The following is a 17857-nucleotide window of genomic DNA, read 5'->3' on the forward strand; positions in this document are numbered from 1 at the left end:
TATGAAGCCGTGTTAATTACTCCTGATCAGGCTTTTTTGCATTCATGCATGGTAATTTTGTGCGACTTGCGAGAATTGATGTCTTGGCATTGGTGTTGTGATGGGGAGGGGGAGGGAGAGGATAGCACATTTGTGTATTTGTGCTGGCTTTTCTTCCATCCTCTGTTATTGCAACAATTATGTATAATTACGAAAAGAAGGACATTTATTATATTGGTACATACAATGTATATAATTGATCTAATAGTTCAGAATGGTACATAGAAAGACAAGCAAAAGTTACATAGAAATGCATTAGTTAATCATTTAGGTCACAGCAACTCATTACAATACAGGTTGGATCTAAATATAAAAATGATAATTCCTCCTGGAAATTTGTTGACACGCTCCAGAGTGTACATTCAAATATGATTTGAATTGTTTCTAGCAAATCAAAAAAAACTTCCTACTAGGTATACATAAAATATTTAAATCTTAGAAATAATAATTTAAAAAATGGATACCTTAAGACTGACAGTTTTTTTTAAATACATTTTTTAACTGACTTTTGCTTTCACAAATGCTGTCTAGAGGACTGGAAGCCAACTACACACCTTGCAAAACATTCACAATTTGATTAGCCTTAGAGATAAAAAAAAATAATTTGATATTTTGTATTCTTAACCTGTGGTACTCAGGAACACCACAAGAAGAATTTATAAGCTTAAATAACCTCCATTATGTTTAATTTTAGATAACCCAGATCTTACTAGTGACAACATTGTTTGCAGGTTTAGAAACATGTCTAGCTTTTATGCAATACTATAAATACATATTTAGTCATAGTTCTCTTTATTCAATTAAACATTGGGTAAAATTCTGTTCTATACAATTTTATTTTGAGCAAACTTAAATATCCCATGAGGACTATCTTATTTGTTTACATTTTAATGTGTACCCCATTTACAGAAAGCAGCATTTCAGTATACAATGTTGCTCAGGGCCCATGGAGTTCAAGTATTTACTCACGGTATGTTGGCCCTCACTTGTGGTTTTGGCAGGAGCTTCACACAAGTTTGAGTGTGTGTGTGTGTTTATTTTTTTATTTATTTTTTTTAAACTGGTGGTCTCCCAGCCGTTTAACATAACGACAGACTTTAACACAGTCCTTTTATCAACGTGGAGAGGCTGGGTCCATTGCCAAAACAAAGATATCCACAGCAGGCAGACTTAAAGCTGCAGTGTGCTGCGGAAAAGCAGTTGCTACGATTTGGCAGAAGCGGTTCTGGCAATTGGAAAGGCTTGCTGTATGTCAACTGTTGTGGTAATTGCACTGCAAAAAGCATTTACAAGAAATGAAACAAAACATGAAGTGTCTGTAAGTCAACATATAAGGCCTTTTATATCTTTATCTGTATCTCACTACACATACTTTTAGCCTCAAATGCTTTGTTGTTGGTCACCTTGTTCAATCTGAATGAACATTCTGCACAACTTTCAAAAGAGTTTTAACAAAGTGTCTTAACTGCGTATGTGCCGTTCTGACCAGTTTTACCCAAATCTTACTAACTGCATAATTTGTGATCATCTGGTTCAGAAAATGATTGTGAATGATGTGCATGGTAATCACGTGGTTTCAGCGCCAATTAATCATACATATATTTGGGTTGTGTGGATAGGGTATTAAGTTTGTAGAAAGAACAACCTAAAACATATCGTTGGTTTACATAGTGAAAGTGTAACTGTGCCAGGTATTTCCAGTCATGCTTTTAATGTCCCAAGTTTGGAAATCACTATGATGTTAAGAGAGTTTCCAGAAACCAATTCAGTGTCTGGAAAACCTCTGTAGAATGAGTTAAAATATCCCACAGAACAACATCAAACAATCCAAATGTGGGTTTATGGTGGTCACATGGTGGTATTTTTTATATTTTTCCTACCACAGCAGGGAATACAACTTGCCACTAATTTGGTAGCAAATGCTCCTACATTTTGGCATGTGCTAATAATTTATTATTTAATAAATAAAGTGATAGCAGTGTATTTTCCTACCTTTTTCTCACTGTGATCCTGGATTTATCTAGTTAGGAGGATACTTTAAATTGGGAGATCACTTTCTCGTCCGCTGAATTTGTTGCATTTTTTATAGTGTTAGTTTTAGATGAATTTACATAATTTGTATTTTTATAAAATTTATAAACCTGCACAGACCTTCTGTCTAGAGTCTAGAGTCTTGTTTGTTTGTCCCTCTTGGCACAATGTTTTTTATGACTGAAGTATTAAATGGCATACAATTTAAGGAGCAAGGCATTGAATTTGCCTCTATAATATTGATTATATTGTATTGCTATAATATGTCATGAACTACACTTACAATACATGTTTTTGGTGGACACTGAAACCTACGTGATGAACAGGTTTGTACTTGTTTCACATGAGGTGCTATACCCTCTTGGATCAGAAACTAAAGGAATTAGTCAATATTGCTGTTTACTTCTTAATTCCAGCTGTTTAATGAAGCCTTTCAGCCGAAAATATTTTGACAAAGGATGTTGCCATTTAGCAAGACAAATCACCACTTAACAAAATCTAATTTTTCAGTCTGTTAACTGGGAGGATTAAGGTTTGTACTGGAATAATTTAAAATACAAGAGATTTAAAGTGCAATTACAAAAGGGGTAAAGTTTTTTGTCTGATTGGATTTTAAGTGGCCCATCGGACCAATAAGGACCCCAATGTCTGTTAATGTAGTCCCACTGTTAAAGCTGCAGGCTTGCTTTAAGAATGTGCTTTAAATAGTGACTAAGTACAAGGTTATTTGGGTAATGCTGTACCAATTTTTTTTTTTTTTTTTTAACAAAAACAAAGCCCTGTATTTGAAATGCATGCTTTCAGTTTTTTCTGGATGCTCAGCCTCCAAAAAGTGAATGCCAGCTCTCTGTGGATATGCAGACCTGTAATCATGGTCTCTTACAGTAATTATTCTCGTCTGCTGGGTTCAGAAGATGTGTTCTATCAAAGCACAGGCTGCGTTTTCATGGTACATGTTGGCATGGCTATGATCTCCTTAGAGACAACATTATAAGTGGAGTTAACCCTCTAAGGCGAGTGCCATAGATATTTGTAAGAAAATGTTATGCAGCATATGTTTTCTTTTTATTATCCCTTTTGTGGGAGGAGTCGAGTGTATGCAGGATATATGCATTAGCTTCAGAACGTAAGTACAAAATACATAGTAGGTTACTGTACTGTGTTCATGTTAAATTCCATTATGGCTAGAATAATGTATCCCTTACGTAACATATATCTTGAGTTGGTTTTCAGTAGTAATGCATGAGTAGTGTATAAGGTCTGAACGTCATTGTTTCTGTCATTGTTTGGTTCAATGTCCATTCATTTTGAATTGATTATTTCTTCTCCATTGTTCTGTGCTTGTTTTAGCTAGAGTGATTATGGTGGCAGTTTGTTTTTAAGTGAAGCTGTCCACCAGGCAGCATCACAACGTAGGAATGTGTATATTTAGTCTGTTACTGGCTTAGTGGGTGAACCAATACATTGATAGTGTTTTATTTGGGTGTGTTAACTCCATTCTGAAAAATCAAAAAAATGAACTAAGGCATTTTTCTGTGGTCTTGAATTGCCTAGAAATAGAAAGTCATGCACAATAATGTTTTCAAGGCAGTAATACCAGTAAGATGTATGGCAGTCATTTTGGGTGTTTTTTCAGCTTTTAAAATTCCATTTATCTTTTTTTTTTGATGTAGAGGCATTGCTAGACAGCCTTTCACTTTGAAACCCAATGCTGTAGACAATAATGGATCAGAGCCAAAGCTGGCAGTCAGAGAACTCATAATGAATCCATGAATCTGATTACTAGACAAAACAAAAAACAACAACAACAAAAAAAAAAAAAACCTGCAGAAGATCAGAACCACAAGCAAAACACAGGACTTCATAAACCTGATTCGCTGATCATAGGAATGGGATTTCCCCTGCAGTTTGAAGTAAGCACCTCTGATGTATGAATGAGGAGGTGTTTAACACACCTGGCATTAGTTTAAGGCAATGATGAGATAAAAGGCATACCTTTAAGGGAACTGTAGGTTTTAAAGTTTTTAACAGTTACATTTCTCTACCCTTAATTATATAAAAGATGCAATCGTGTTCCAATTAGATAATTTAAACTGGCCAATGCAATTTGACTGGTGCAGTAAGACCACCCATGTTGCACATTCACACTATGGTAAGGTTTTTTTTTCTTTTTCCCTTCCTGTTTGTACAATATAGCAAGCTTTTCCCCCATTTTATGGCACTTAAGATTTAGTGAGTGATGGAGTTAGTTGGACTGACAAGATAGTTTCTCCGTTACTTTCACTTGGTAGCAGTTTTAAATGAAGGGCATTATGTGGAACTGTTCTGTTGGCAGAACTGTGGCCATCTGCCTTATTTGAAACAGTGTGAAATTAAAGGGACTAGTGCATTGTTTTATTGTTGTCTGAACATTCTCGTTAGTTCTCGTATATAATTCAGTCTAACGCTATGTTACAGTCTTTATCATGTGAGTGATTTGAGCAATGTGCTTCAATGTTTATTTTTTGTAGGTTTCAAGTTTAGTTTTAGATTAAATGTAGCGTAGCTATATTTTTCAGTATCACTAAATATTAAAGTAAAATGGCTATGTGTCAGCTTTACATGTTGCAGCATCAGTCAGTTTAGCTTATGTTGTTCCTTGTGTATAACAAGGGAATTCATGATGCTAGCAGTGCATGCATATATAAATAGAGCACAACATACAGAGCAACCATCTGCAGTCATGTGAGGAAAATCTGTGAACAAGTGTGATTTACAACATGGCAATTTAAAAAAAAGTAACATGCATACAGTAAAAATGGAATACATAAGGGATAGAAAATGCTAATTGGAAAATACAGGCAGCAGTGGTTTTTACTGCACAAACACAGTCTCTTTGTAATACTGTACATACAGTACGGTATGTGCTCAAATCTTTAGATTATATTATAGTTTCGAGAAAAGGCATGTGTAGTGCCCCAGCCTTTTATAGCTGATTTTAAAGGGGGCTGGATGCTTGGCACAGCTGGTGCTCATTATGATATATGCTATCAAAAAATGCACATGCAATTAATTCAAATACAGCTCTCTATTCAGGGCCTTTGAAGGTTTCCATTGATTTTGAAAGTATAGGATGTGGTAATTGGAGAACTGCTTAGGCTACATGACAACAGTTAGACACATAATGATCAGTAAGTTGCCATGAGTCTTTAAAAATATATTACTTAAGCATTTATAGTTTTTTGTATTAAGGGTGGAGAATGACCTGCACACATTTTCGTAACGTTTACAGATACTGATAATTGCATTTATAATTGAGGCCATCGTTCTATAGAATTTAATCTCAGCAGACAACAAAAAATATAAAACTACCTCTGTATCTTCTTGTAAATGCTTCAGTTGCATTTAAGGTTCCATCAACCAAACTCATTTTCCTGTTAAAAGGTTAACCTGCTATATGTAACCTGCCAGACAAAAAGTATATTAAACAGGGAATATACACACTAGCGTGCATACAGTTTCTGCAGAAGCAATGATTTAAATTTGCTGAAATGAAATGAGAAGCTTAGCTAATGCAATTTTTGCAGTGCAGCTTTTCATCCTGCTGAAGCAATGCCAAGCATCATAGGTCTCAGTGACAGAGCTTGTTCCAGTTATTTTTCATTGTCTTTCATCCCCCTATAAGAATGATCCAAGCCTTTACATATTTCGTGAGATGAAAATATTGTTGTGTGGGTCATCCATAAATTTCCTTTGTGATTTTTGTTAGTTACTGCTCGGAAAATACCATATCAATGTCAAAACAATCCCCTGTTTACATACAGTAATGGGGAATCTAGCATTTTTGACAGTAAAACAAGACAGCATTTTATAATGTACAGTAAGTATATAATATAATACCCTACTCCGGGCAGTAAATAAATATACTACGTATTGTAACCATTATTCTAATGTATTTGGTGAAAATGCTCTCTTTTTGAGTGAAAGAAAGACAGACACTGTCTCTTTAAAGACTGAGTGGGTCTGTTACATTTTTAAAGTCCCTCTTCTGCTTGAAAAAAATGTACTGTTTCTTGCAAATCAAAACAGATTGGACTGGTTATACGAGAGTGCCTGGTTTCAGTTACACTGGAGCCAGACTTACTGAGTGAATGCCATACCCCCCACTACTACCACCCTTTGTTGGGTTTGCAGTCTCTGACATGCCTTTGCCAGAATTACTTTCTGGACTTTTTTAAAGCATATATATATATATAATATATATATATATATATATATATATATATATATATATATATATATATATATATTCACTACACAATATGCATATTGCATTTTTCTTTTAGACAAACTATTGTATTTCTCCTGTATTTATTTATTTAAAATATACTCTGTATAAGTACTCTGCCCCAGATAAGTGTGCAGAGTCTGTTAAAGTGTGCTTCTTGTAAGTTTATTTCTTGGTGTTGCAAGATGCTGATCAGCAGCTGTGTTGTGAGTGTGTTGGGGGCATCTGATAAGACTTCAGTGTTGTTGTTTTTTTTTAAATAAAAATAAGACTTAAGGTGACATGAAACCAGAAAGAAATACAAATGGCACTGTAAATGGGAAACTGAATTTGACCGTGGCACACAGGCTTGTAACTCAAGGATGGCACCATTACTGAGTGCTCGATTCACACGTGTATTGAAGAAAGACTTTGAATTTCTAGTTTACTGTAACATGTATGTATGTATGTATGTATGTATGTATGTAAAAGCAGAAAAATAACAACTAAGAGTTTTACTAGGAATAAGGAGGATACCTCTGCATTGTGAGAAGTAAATTTACTTACCTTATAAGGCCTTGAGGAGCAAATTGTCTCCTCACCAGTGAACATTTTAAACCTCATCTGGTCTGGATCTCTAAGCTTTAGGCAAACTGGACTGACGTTGTCTCTTCCTAGTAAGATTTATTTTATTTTATTTTATGCCAATTATAAAAATATGGGGATCAGCATTGTCTGTGGTAATGTTTATGTTCATGACAAAATTATATATTTACTTTCTCTGTTTCAAACAAATTGCTCTTCAGTGGCACAGAGATGCGTATGGTCTGGATATTCTAAAATTCTTGTTATTTATTATTTATTTTAAGAATTTCCTTTGTATTACATGATATATATCTAGGTTACATTATTATGTAGTGCTATGTAACACTTTAAATATGCTTTGCTGGATAAACATCTCTTAGGTTTTAGTACACTGGAAGTATAGGAAACACAGCTGCTGTCACATAGGCAACCAGCAAATTCTGGACTGAGTGTTTTATTTTTATTGATCAATAAGGAATTTTTATGGTTTATATTCAGTATGCCATCAGAGAAATATTTTTGACCCCCGACTAATACATTAAATCAGTTATAAACAATCCAATAATACAAAGCCATTTTTAATTATTAGTTGACATTTCAATCGATTCCATTCCTCATTATATACATCGATATAAATACTGGATAATCGATTCAATAATTACATTTTTGTAATGTGCATACTTAATAACATTATTTAAGTTTGTCAACGCACCGAACGCCCTGCCTTGCTATTTACAGTATTTCTGCCAGACAAGCAGTGGGCGTGCTCTTCTTTTCCTGCTCGTGTTAACTAGCATCTGATTGCTGGTCCCATCCTACCAGCTTCAGTTTTGAAAATGCTTTGGAAGTACGCCCCTTTGTGTATTCGATGTAAACAAACAAAAAAGCATGGCTCCTTGAATCCAGAGCAGGTCGACAAGCTTGTATTCCTGACAAACAGCCTGTAAATAAATTGTGCACATTGAAGAAACTGACTATATATAGTTTCAAAATGAACTGTTATATAATGAATATTTAACAATATTCAATAACATTGAAAAACGATCAGTGATGTATACATGTTGTGGTAAGTAAATCAGTTTATTATTATTATTATTATTATTATTATTATTATTATTATTATTATTATTATTATACATTTAGTGTCTGGTCATTTTATTCACATTAGAATACATTAATTTGCCAGACATAACTAGTAAGATTAGTTTAGCCAATTTGTTTCCAAAACTAAAAGTATTACCTTAAGCCAGTTTAACAATTACTGAGTGTACACGTTTACTTCCTCTACTGCGCACAGGATACACCAACCTCAACAGGAAGCTGTGGTTCTCATAAAATGAGCCTTTAAAGGCCAATGCACACTGGATACGTTCCGTCATTTAGCATCCGTCATCCGAAAAAGTTGTGCGTTAATATCGTACTTCAGAGCGCTGGTGTGCAGTGGAGGCTTTGTAGTAAATATACCTAGTTTCAGTATTTTAATAAAAAATAAGTACAATTCTATAAGTTGTATATAACTTTGAACACATTTTTTTTTAAATGTAGTATAAACTTAATGATCAGCAAACGCTGCTGGAAGTGAAAATGTTTGCTAATTATTACGTTTCTACTAGATGTACAATAATGTTGTTGCGCAATACTTAATAATAAAAAATAAAAAAAAACATTTGATATTACACAACACAGTTGTCACAGCATCAGAAACCATATGACCAATATTTCATTTTTCGCTCCTGTAATAAATATATCTAAAAGTTGGGAAGCTAGCAATGAGCTACCGAAAATACTTTACAACAATGACCTTCTACTACTCTCTGTGTATGGAACCAGAAATGTCATCCCTTTCATGTACTGCCCCTCTTTTCTGACTGTTAAGCCCTGACCGCTCTTGCCCTGTCACGCTTCATTCTCTGGTATGTGTCTCCAGGTTAGGCCATTTTCTTTACTTCCTCGACTACAATTGAAATAAAAAATATATGCTTGTAATAACCTATACTGCACAAAATCCACATGTTTATGTATGCTATCAGTTCATAATTTCATGTTTTATAATACATATCATTCTTTCCTTACATTTTCTTTTATTTCAAAGTCTTTGTAAACTTTGTTGGATTTATCATAAAGTCATTTTTGTTTGGCGACACACACAATTAGATTTTCCATTTTGTTCAAGGAACTGCAAGAATCCACGTATCTTCCCAGTCGTTTTTCATTGGTCAATCGGATCAAATCGAACTTGTTTCAGTTCCAAAACTGATGCATCACCGTCGTACGACAATTACAGACTCAGTATGCAAGATGCAATAGGGAATGGACATGATGGTTTTTTTTTCTGTTTAGACGCACGTTAAATTCGGATGCGTTATCGGATCCAGTGTGCAGTGGCCTTAAGAATATTCACAGCGATATTGACACTTTTACCTACTGATTCCTTTGACACTAACTAAATCAAATGTAACTGAAAATCAAGTTCAGGCTTATAAGTTAAACATAGCTTGACCCACACATAAAGGTGCACATTAAGCCTGGGAGTGTCAATTCCAAAACAGTCAGAGGGGGTAAAACATAGTTTGAAGTAAGTTTCATTTAAATCAGACTCCCCCTATCCCACTGCAGATACATTTAAGTGTTAATTTATTGCTTTATATTTGGCCAGATTATATTTTTGCACATTTTTGTATTATAATTATATGACAATCCCCTTTTAAGGTCCTGGATTTTTTTTTTTTTTATTATCATTAATTTAGTATGTTTCTTTAAATGTTACGTTGCTTCCGCTTTCAGACTGAAATCCTCAATATTCATTGTGTTATATATTGGTGCCTGTTGTTGTTTAGACACGTGTGGAGACTAATTTCATAATTGGAAGCTGCTTTAATGATTAAGAACTATAAAACACTCAGTGGTAGTACATATAGTAATACAAAAAGAAACATTTAATAGTTTGACTAGATGGACAGTAAAAAATTCTTACTGATTTATGTTTATTAAAGTCTGTGTATCTTAATGTTCTCAACTGAAAAACAAGTGCTGTATCTTTAATTCAGAGCCCTGAACGTGACCAGTGAAGAAGATTGGACATGTTGAAAGGCAAAATGTAAAGCAGATGTTTATTATGTGAAGTCTGTGCGCTGTCCATTTTGGATTTCAACTGGTATGTCAAACAGGTTGTAAACAAACATCTGCTTCCAGATTTATTTGACTCATATATGCTTAATAAACCACAAAGGATTTCTCGCAATACTATATACGTATTTTCTGCCCTTTTAAAATCCTAAAAAATATTATTTTATTTTATATAAACTTCCAGAAACTTCTGTTTAAGCAACATAAATACACCTACTGTTTGTTTTCTTTCAGTGTACATTTTAAACTGCAGGAACAGCATGTGAGTAAATATAATATCTATGCTCTTGAAGGAGGATTTTACAGCAGCCAATATGACTTACATTTTTTGCTTAAGTTATGTTTGTTTTAAACTTAAAGAAGTAAACATGTTTTTTCCAAACTTTTTCAGATACACTGTGGTTTAGATTCTCTGAATCATCATTAGTTTGGAGTAAAACGTATTGAGAATATAGCCCATTGGGTGTTATTTACAATGTGGACACAAGCACTCTGTTTCCATTTTGTTTTCGACAAACATTTTTGTGGGTTTACTAGCTTTGTTTTTCTTGAAGGTCAAACTTAAATCCTGTGTAACGCTAAATACTGTGTTGTGATATAACCCATGAATATGAAAGAAATGACAAGAGGCATGGTGCAATATTTATTCATTTGGTATCCTCTAATCTGTAGCTGCCTTTAAGTTGATGAAAAACATACTTTTTTTTTTTTTTTTTTACTGGGTATTCAAAATGCTACAACTTTAATTTAAAACGATCAGTTTCCAGTGAACTTGTTTTCATGCATTATATAAGAGAGCAGGTAAAGTGAAAATCCATACCAAGTATATATAAAGAAAGAGTTCTTCAATGTGAAATATGCAAACTAATATACTGTAGAAACAAATGGGATCCATGCTGTCCCACCTGGTTCTAGCAGTATTGTTCCTGGTTTTATAATACCATTAAGTGATTTGCATGTAATTGTTGCCTTCGATCTAGCGTGAATGAGAACGTAGACATGCAAGGTTTGGAATTAGAGACTGCAGGGAGCTTTAGATTGTATGCTGTAGATAGTAATGAACATCAAGCTAGAAATGGCAGGAAACATTAGAAGTACAGAAAATGCAGAGAAACGTTCAACTGCCACCTCACTTGTTCTAAATGAAAATCAGATGTACTGGAATTGTAAAAACAGTACAATTATTTACATTTTGCCAACAATAACAATCATTATTAGTCCACATAACAGATTGTTGCATTCTTTAAAATAACTCGTTTTCTTTTTTTTTTTTTTACTATAGAGGGTAATACTTTTTTTAACAGTACCATAGACTGACACAGTATAGTCATTTGTGGTTTATCACAATTAATTATCACCTTTAGCTTTCCTACAGTTTTTGGGTTTACCACAAGGCTTTCCTCAATCTTGAGGATGTAGAAATTCACACTGAGTGTGCACAAGTAAAGAAGTATAAAAATGAAGAAACTGGTTTGTGGCTCTACGCACAATACTGTACATTAGGCAATCAATTAATCACATTTCCCTAGCAGCAGAGTTTGCATAATTAACCTTTATCAGGTTTCGGATGTTCATGGAGATCGCTGTATGTTTTTATCAATCTAGTTTACTGAACTTTTACTTGCATAAATAATATTTTTTTTCAATTGACAGGTTCCATGCACAATCAAAAACCATGTGTCTTAATACAAAAAGATGGATAGTCTGATTTAATAATATAAATGCCTCACTAAGAAACAGGAGTTTAGTATGAGATTAAATAGTTAAGAGAATGTCAATTTTAGAAGCAGGATTTCCCTTTTTTTAAAAAAAAAGTATATTGTAGGTTATATAAGTGGATTGTGGACTGTTCAGGATCTTTCAGCCAATCACAGTGGAATTTTCGCCTTCTGTATTCCACGACACATCACAGAAAAACCGTGCCACTTTCATTTTTTACCATGACGTATTCTCCATATCAGCATGGTTGGTGTTACCTGCTTTAAGAAATCATACCTGAGGCACCTTTTAAAATTCCATTCAACTACATTCAATTCAAAATGGTGACAATTGTCCAGTATTCTCTTCATCAACCGTGTTTTCCCTCTTACTTGTGCCAGTATTATCCACATACACAGATGCTTGCCATCCTTTAACCCTATAATATCCCAGACAATATCAAATTGTATTTTATTTAGGTATTTCTAAGAATGTGTGGTTCAGTACATCATGAAACTAGAGTGAAATTGGCTGTAGTGGCAAAAGATGTCACAAAACCAGTAGAACACCAGTTAGCATCCATGTAATCTTTCATTTAAAGATTTTTCAGATTTGATTGGATATATCTAAGGAGTTAAATTTGGAATTAGTTGTGGTAGTTATTTTGCAGGAAGAAAATGACATGCAACACAAACATTGAAAAATCACCTTGGGCTACTACTCTATTTTCTAGACACACAGAAGTGATCAGGGGCAAGGCATTGTCTATTTGGTTTGACATACATAGTGCAGAAAGTGGTGCATTTTACCTCAGTGTGAGATAAATGATTCAGAATCACTTACCAGTTACAGAGAGATGCATCCCAAAGCTAGGATGTGATTGCTTTTTATAATTATTTTTTCCTTTGTTCTTTCTCACTAACTACTATGCATAACAGATCCACTCTAGTAGTTCTGTAATAAAAAAAAGCTACAGAAGACATTTGTCTTGTTTTGAGCAGTGAAAAAAATTTTTAATATATGATCGTTCTGCTCTTCTGACATTAATCGTAAACTGTGTGGCTATTGGCACTTCCTCTTTAATTGAACATTGAGAGGTAAACCTGTTTCTGAAGCAGTGCAGTGCAGCCTACCATAATAGCGATGATTTAATTTAGCTATTTAACCTGTAATTCCAGCAATATTTATTGAAGAGCGAGGGGAGAAAATTGGGCCATTAGGAGCTGACGATGAATACATTGAGATGAAAATGAACACTCCTAACTGGTAGTTGACCTTCGCATTTTGTAGCAGTTTTTATTAGCGCAGGCCACAGTAATTACTGCAAATTGAATCATAGTGAAAACTGAAATCCGTCCATAATGAGCAGTTTTATTCGTTATTGCACTGCTAGCTCTGAAGTATGGCGTTAGTGATCTCTGCAAAAGGGCTTTTGTATATTACTAGAAGCTGGTTGGTACTGTAGTAGAAATTAATGACATGTTATCCCAGGGCATTTTGCACTGGTGAAACAATACCCCCTATCCTATACTGCACCTCCAAAACGTACATGTGCTTTAGAAGAAGGCTACTGGCTGTCCTCTTCACTCTCAATCAACAACTAGCACATTTTTTATTGCCAATTTATTTGTAACCATTGTCATTTAACAGCATATGGCACATCCAGGAAGAAAAGATGCAAATCGAGGGAGTCTGACTTTAATTTAGAGTGAGACTGAGACATGAATCTTTTGAAGATAATACATCAGTGTTCTGGAGAGTAACAGCAGGGTGCTCCACTGTACAGAATGTGTGACACCGCCCACAAGATGAGCTATACTAAAGCTTATATTACTAGGATTTAAAATTAAGGCGCAGATATCCTACATCATATATCTGGTTTGAATCCAGTGATGGTGGAACTGAATAAGGTAAAATACTTTGTCAGAAATTATAGCATAATAAAAAGGTCCTCTGAACTAATATTTGGATTCCAATAGTAATGTTCTGTTAAGGAGCTGGGTACTTTAATTAAGCAATCTGACTTTTTTATGCACACTGGAGTCATTTTTTGGAGCATACCGTTTTTGGTTCCACCTTTGAGATACTGGCTTTGTATTCAGTAAACTGCTGTTCTGTGAGGTTCTAATTTAGGTCAAGTTTTCTTACGGGTAGCATTCAAAATGAACCCTTTTGTGGTTAGTGACCAGTGACCTTCAACTTGACCTAATATGGCTGTCATATTTGCTGTTATGTGATTTTTTCCTTTTCATAACACCACGCACGTTGAAATATTTCTTTAAAATTGAGTGCACATCTGAGTTCTTTGATTTTCTCTGTTTCCATAATTTGGTACACAGCTATGTTCTGTGATTCCCTCAGTCATCTGTGATTATTGGTTAATACAAATAAACCATTCTGTGCCATGTTTCAGAAACTATTAAGGACACGTATTTCATATACTTTACAACCACCACTCATTTTCCACATATTTATTGTCATCTATAACTGTAAAACACTCTGTCATAACACATGATAAAGACTTGATATTGAAACATTTGTTAAAGAATTGTGCTAGTTCCCCCCCCCCCCCCCCCCCCCCAAGTATTTTTACTAACATTTGATACTGTTAAAGGTGCTATTGGACCCCAGAGAGGGTTTGTTTTTTGTTAACAAAAACATTCATGTCTAGTTTAGTACTGCAATGACTGAATCTATGGGGATCCATTTCATTTAGACAGAGCTGAGAATCCCACAGATACAATTGCAAGTCTAGTTAGGAAAAGCTGTTAGAAAACGACTTACTCATTTAAATTAGGATGTTGCGTTTATGGCTATTGAGCAGTGGAGGTTTCATTTCAGCAGAAGTTTTTTAGCCAGTAACTAAATTTGCACATGAGATTTTACAGGAAAGGATAACTGATAAAAAAAGGTTAAAATAAACCTTTATTGTTAGACAGTCCTTTTTAAAAGTTTTACATTTTGACAATATCTGTTTGTGCTCGGTGGGAAGCATTGACTTTAATAGTAGATATTACAAAGAGTGTGTGACAGACTCCCATTAGAACGAGAGTGCTACCGTGCACAAGTTTTTTTTTTTCTCTCTGTAAGCCGTCCAAGAGATTTCCTGCCAAGGCAGTGTATGAACGAAAGCCAAACAAAACACAGGCGCCCTTCCAGCCAAACGAGGCACGCTTCCACTAATAGAGAGAGAAAGGCTTCCAGACCTAACACGGTACTTACAGGAAAGCAAAATTCTTTACGCTAGATAATAGCTTAATGACAGAGTAAATGAAGTCTCTGTGGTAAAACGAATGTCAGCAAATGAGCACCTCATTAAAAGATCCAATATCCATTTTCTGAGATTTAAATGACACTTTATTGTAAAGAAAAACAGATTCCCAAATGAGGGGGGGGGGGGGGGGGGGGGGATGGGGGGCTTTGTCAAAAAATGGATGTGCGTGAACCTTTTGTTCACACAAAATGTAGTTCTCTTATCATAGCCCCCCTACTTTTCAGTATCTCACGGTACCCTTCATTTTTCTGAGGAACAAAAACAAAATAGGCCTATAGGTCTATTTGCTGATCTAGTAATGATCATTATTATATTTTACTTTCAACGCATTCTGTTTTAATCTTGTACAATAAAAAGTATAAAGAAATACATGAATAAACAAAATCTCCACAATGTATAGGTTGTATGATACATTTACATTACCTACATTTTTAACATGAAAAAGAATTGCCAATCAGGAAAATTCTAACATCGAGCCCTAAATATCACTCCTAACCGGCTGCTACAGTTCTACACTAAAAGGTATTGGAACTGATGTTAATTAATAAATATTGGTAATGAAACATAACAATAAATCAATTAAAAAATGTATGGGCTAGTAATGTATATTCACACTGTAAAATAAACATTGGGCAGGTACAGTATTTTGTTAAGCTTTATAAATCTTAAGATGGTTATTATTAAAAATATCTTCTTAATTGAATCAAGCCTTCCATGTTGTGAAAGCACACCACGGATGACACAGCCACTGTTGAGTTTTCAATTTCCTTAATCCTGGCAGCTGGTTCATACTGTGCACATGTTGTCTGAATTTTTTTTTTTGCTAAAATATCAGGTAATCTGAGTGAAACTTGGATTACTGTCTTTTTTTTTTTACAGCATGTGAACCCCTTTACTGAGAAATTAAGTGATATATTGAAGAACGATAGATAAAAACCAAAAAAGAAAATTTGACCATAAAGGAACTGCCTTCATGGAATTTCAGACTGGAACACAAATATTTTATGATGTTTGAGTAGCCTTTAGAAAAAACACAGCATTTCTTTTTTTTGTATGTTTACACATACATACATCCGTTGCCCGTTCCTGTAGTGTGTGTCGGTGGGTGCGTGTGTGTTAAATCGCAAAGAGCCTCACACTGTCACCACGCTGAGCAGAAGAGCATCCGCTGCAGCAAAAGAAGTGCCGCAGGTTTTTCTCTTTTTTTTTCATATGGAAATGTGAAATAATGGGGTGATTAAATAGAGCTGTATATTAAAGTACAGCTGACATTAGAATTAGCATAATGTGCTCTCGCCTAAGGCTGGATACTTTATTTACCATCTGCGTTGGACTGAATTCCCCCCGGGAGGGCAGACGCTGAACAGTTCTCAATAAACTCATGCTTGAGTCCCTTTATCGTGAGGAGAAATACCATTTTAAGCAGTACGCATTGATTCGTCTTAATTGTGGGGCAGAAATGAACATTCATACCCCAATGACTTTTGTGCTGTGTGAGAAGTTCGGTTTGCAGTTAACTTCACACCCAATCATTAAAACCTGCAGGAAAAAAAAAATGACAACAGTTGGATAATTGTTGTAGGGTTTAGTAGCGTCTTTTGGATTAAAGCATTGAGGGATGCTGTCACACTCAATTGAAATTGTATAGTGGTACACTCTATACAGTGCACCAAGTAAGGCATAGTGAATGGATACCCCAAAGAAATCCTTTTGTTTCCTAACGGTATACATTACTCTAGTTTTTATGTTATTTAGCCTTGATAGTAAGTTAACACATATTTTACAGATTTTTAAATCATAGAAAATCAGATATGAAAACAGTACACAGTGACAATGTGCTTTTTTTTTACAGTTTATAGTTTAAAGCTTTCATAATTTTTAATAAGGATTTTGAATTCTGAAAAAATAATCGTGAAATTGCTGTACCTTTGAATGTGGTGGGTAACCTTGCGGTGACACCTTGCTGGCTCTGATGATATGTAGACAGTGTTCCTTCCAAGTGTAACAAATGTTGACTTTGTTGGTTCGTTTAGTAGCTTGCTTTTAAGATGTAATTTTTAGTTTTTAATAAGTGTGTAATGACTAAATGAGCCTCTTGCTTTTGATCATTTTAAATTTGATTTGTGTTTTTTCGAAGGGGTTTCTATTGTTACAAGGTCGAAGCAAGTTTCTATCCTTCTGCTTTTCATTAGTGCAGAGCAGGTGCTCTTTTCATAGGAATATCCTGGAGATGAAACACCTTTTAAGGAAACGGACTTCCATTTGTAACTGTTCATTACTTAATGAACAAATAAAAACTTTATAAAATGTGAAAGTCGGCATTAAAAGTTTAATTCCACGTGCCATCCTTAGACTGCCTTTGGGAAGCAACTATGCTGTACTCTGCACGTTATAATGAGGTATGTGATATAATGACGGTGATTCTAATAGGATGTAATGTTGCTGGGAGCCAAGGTAGGTAGTTGCCTTATGTCAAAGGCAGAAATGGTGTTCTATTAGTGGTTTATAATTAGGATGGGCTGTATTTCTTCTTTCAGATAATTTACACTTGTATTTCATACTAAATTAATTACATTAAAGATGCAGAAATATTGAATGTACTTTGTCCCTTAAATATGCCCTCATGATTCAGTGTTTTGTGTTTTTGAAGAAGCTGATTATTTTTTAAGTATGGTAGCTGAATCAATATTGCAATTAAAGACCATTTAATTACATGTGTGTAGGGTAGGGCAGTTCTGCAAGCTGTCAGATAAAAATATTCCTGCAAGGATGGTGTTATTTGGACTTTATGCACATGGCACTATGAGAAGCAAATACAATATGACTGTATGGGATGCCTTTCAACAGAAGTAAGATAC

General features: G+C 34.6%; 1 protein-coding gene across 2 annotated transcripts in view; it reads left to right on the top strand.

The window, feature by feature from the left end:
• LOC117419657 (B-cell lymphoma/leukemia 11B-like) overlaps positions 1–17857 on the top strand; it is a 43714-nt gene that overhangs the window by 17723 nt on the left and 8134 nt on the right. The gene's annotated exons all lie outside the window — the stretch shown is intronic.

This window comes from Acipenser ruthenus, chromosome 18, assembly GCF_902713425.1.
Source record: "Acipenser ruthenus chromosome 18, fAciRut3.2 maternal haplotype, whole genome shotgun sequence".
In the NCBI taxonomy this organism is placed as follows: domain Eukaryota; kingdom Metazoa; phylum Chordata; class Actinopteri; order Acipenseriformes; family Acipenseridae; genus Acipenser; species Acipenser ruthenus.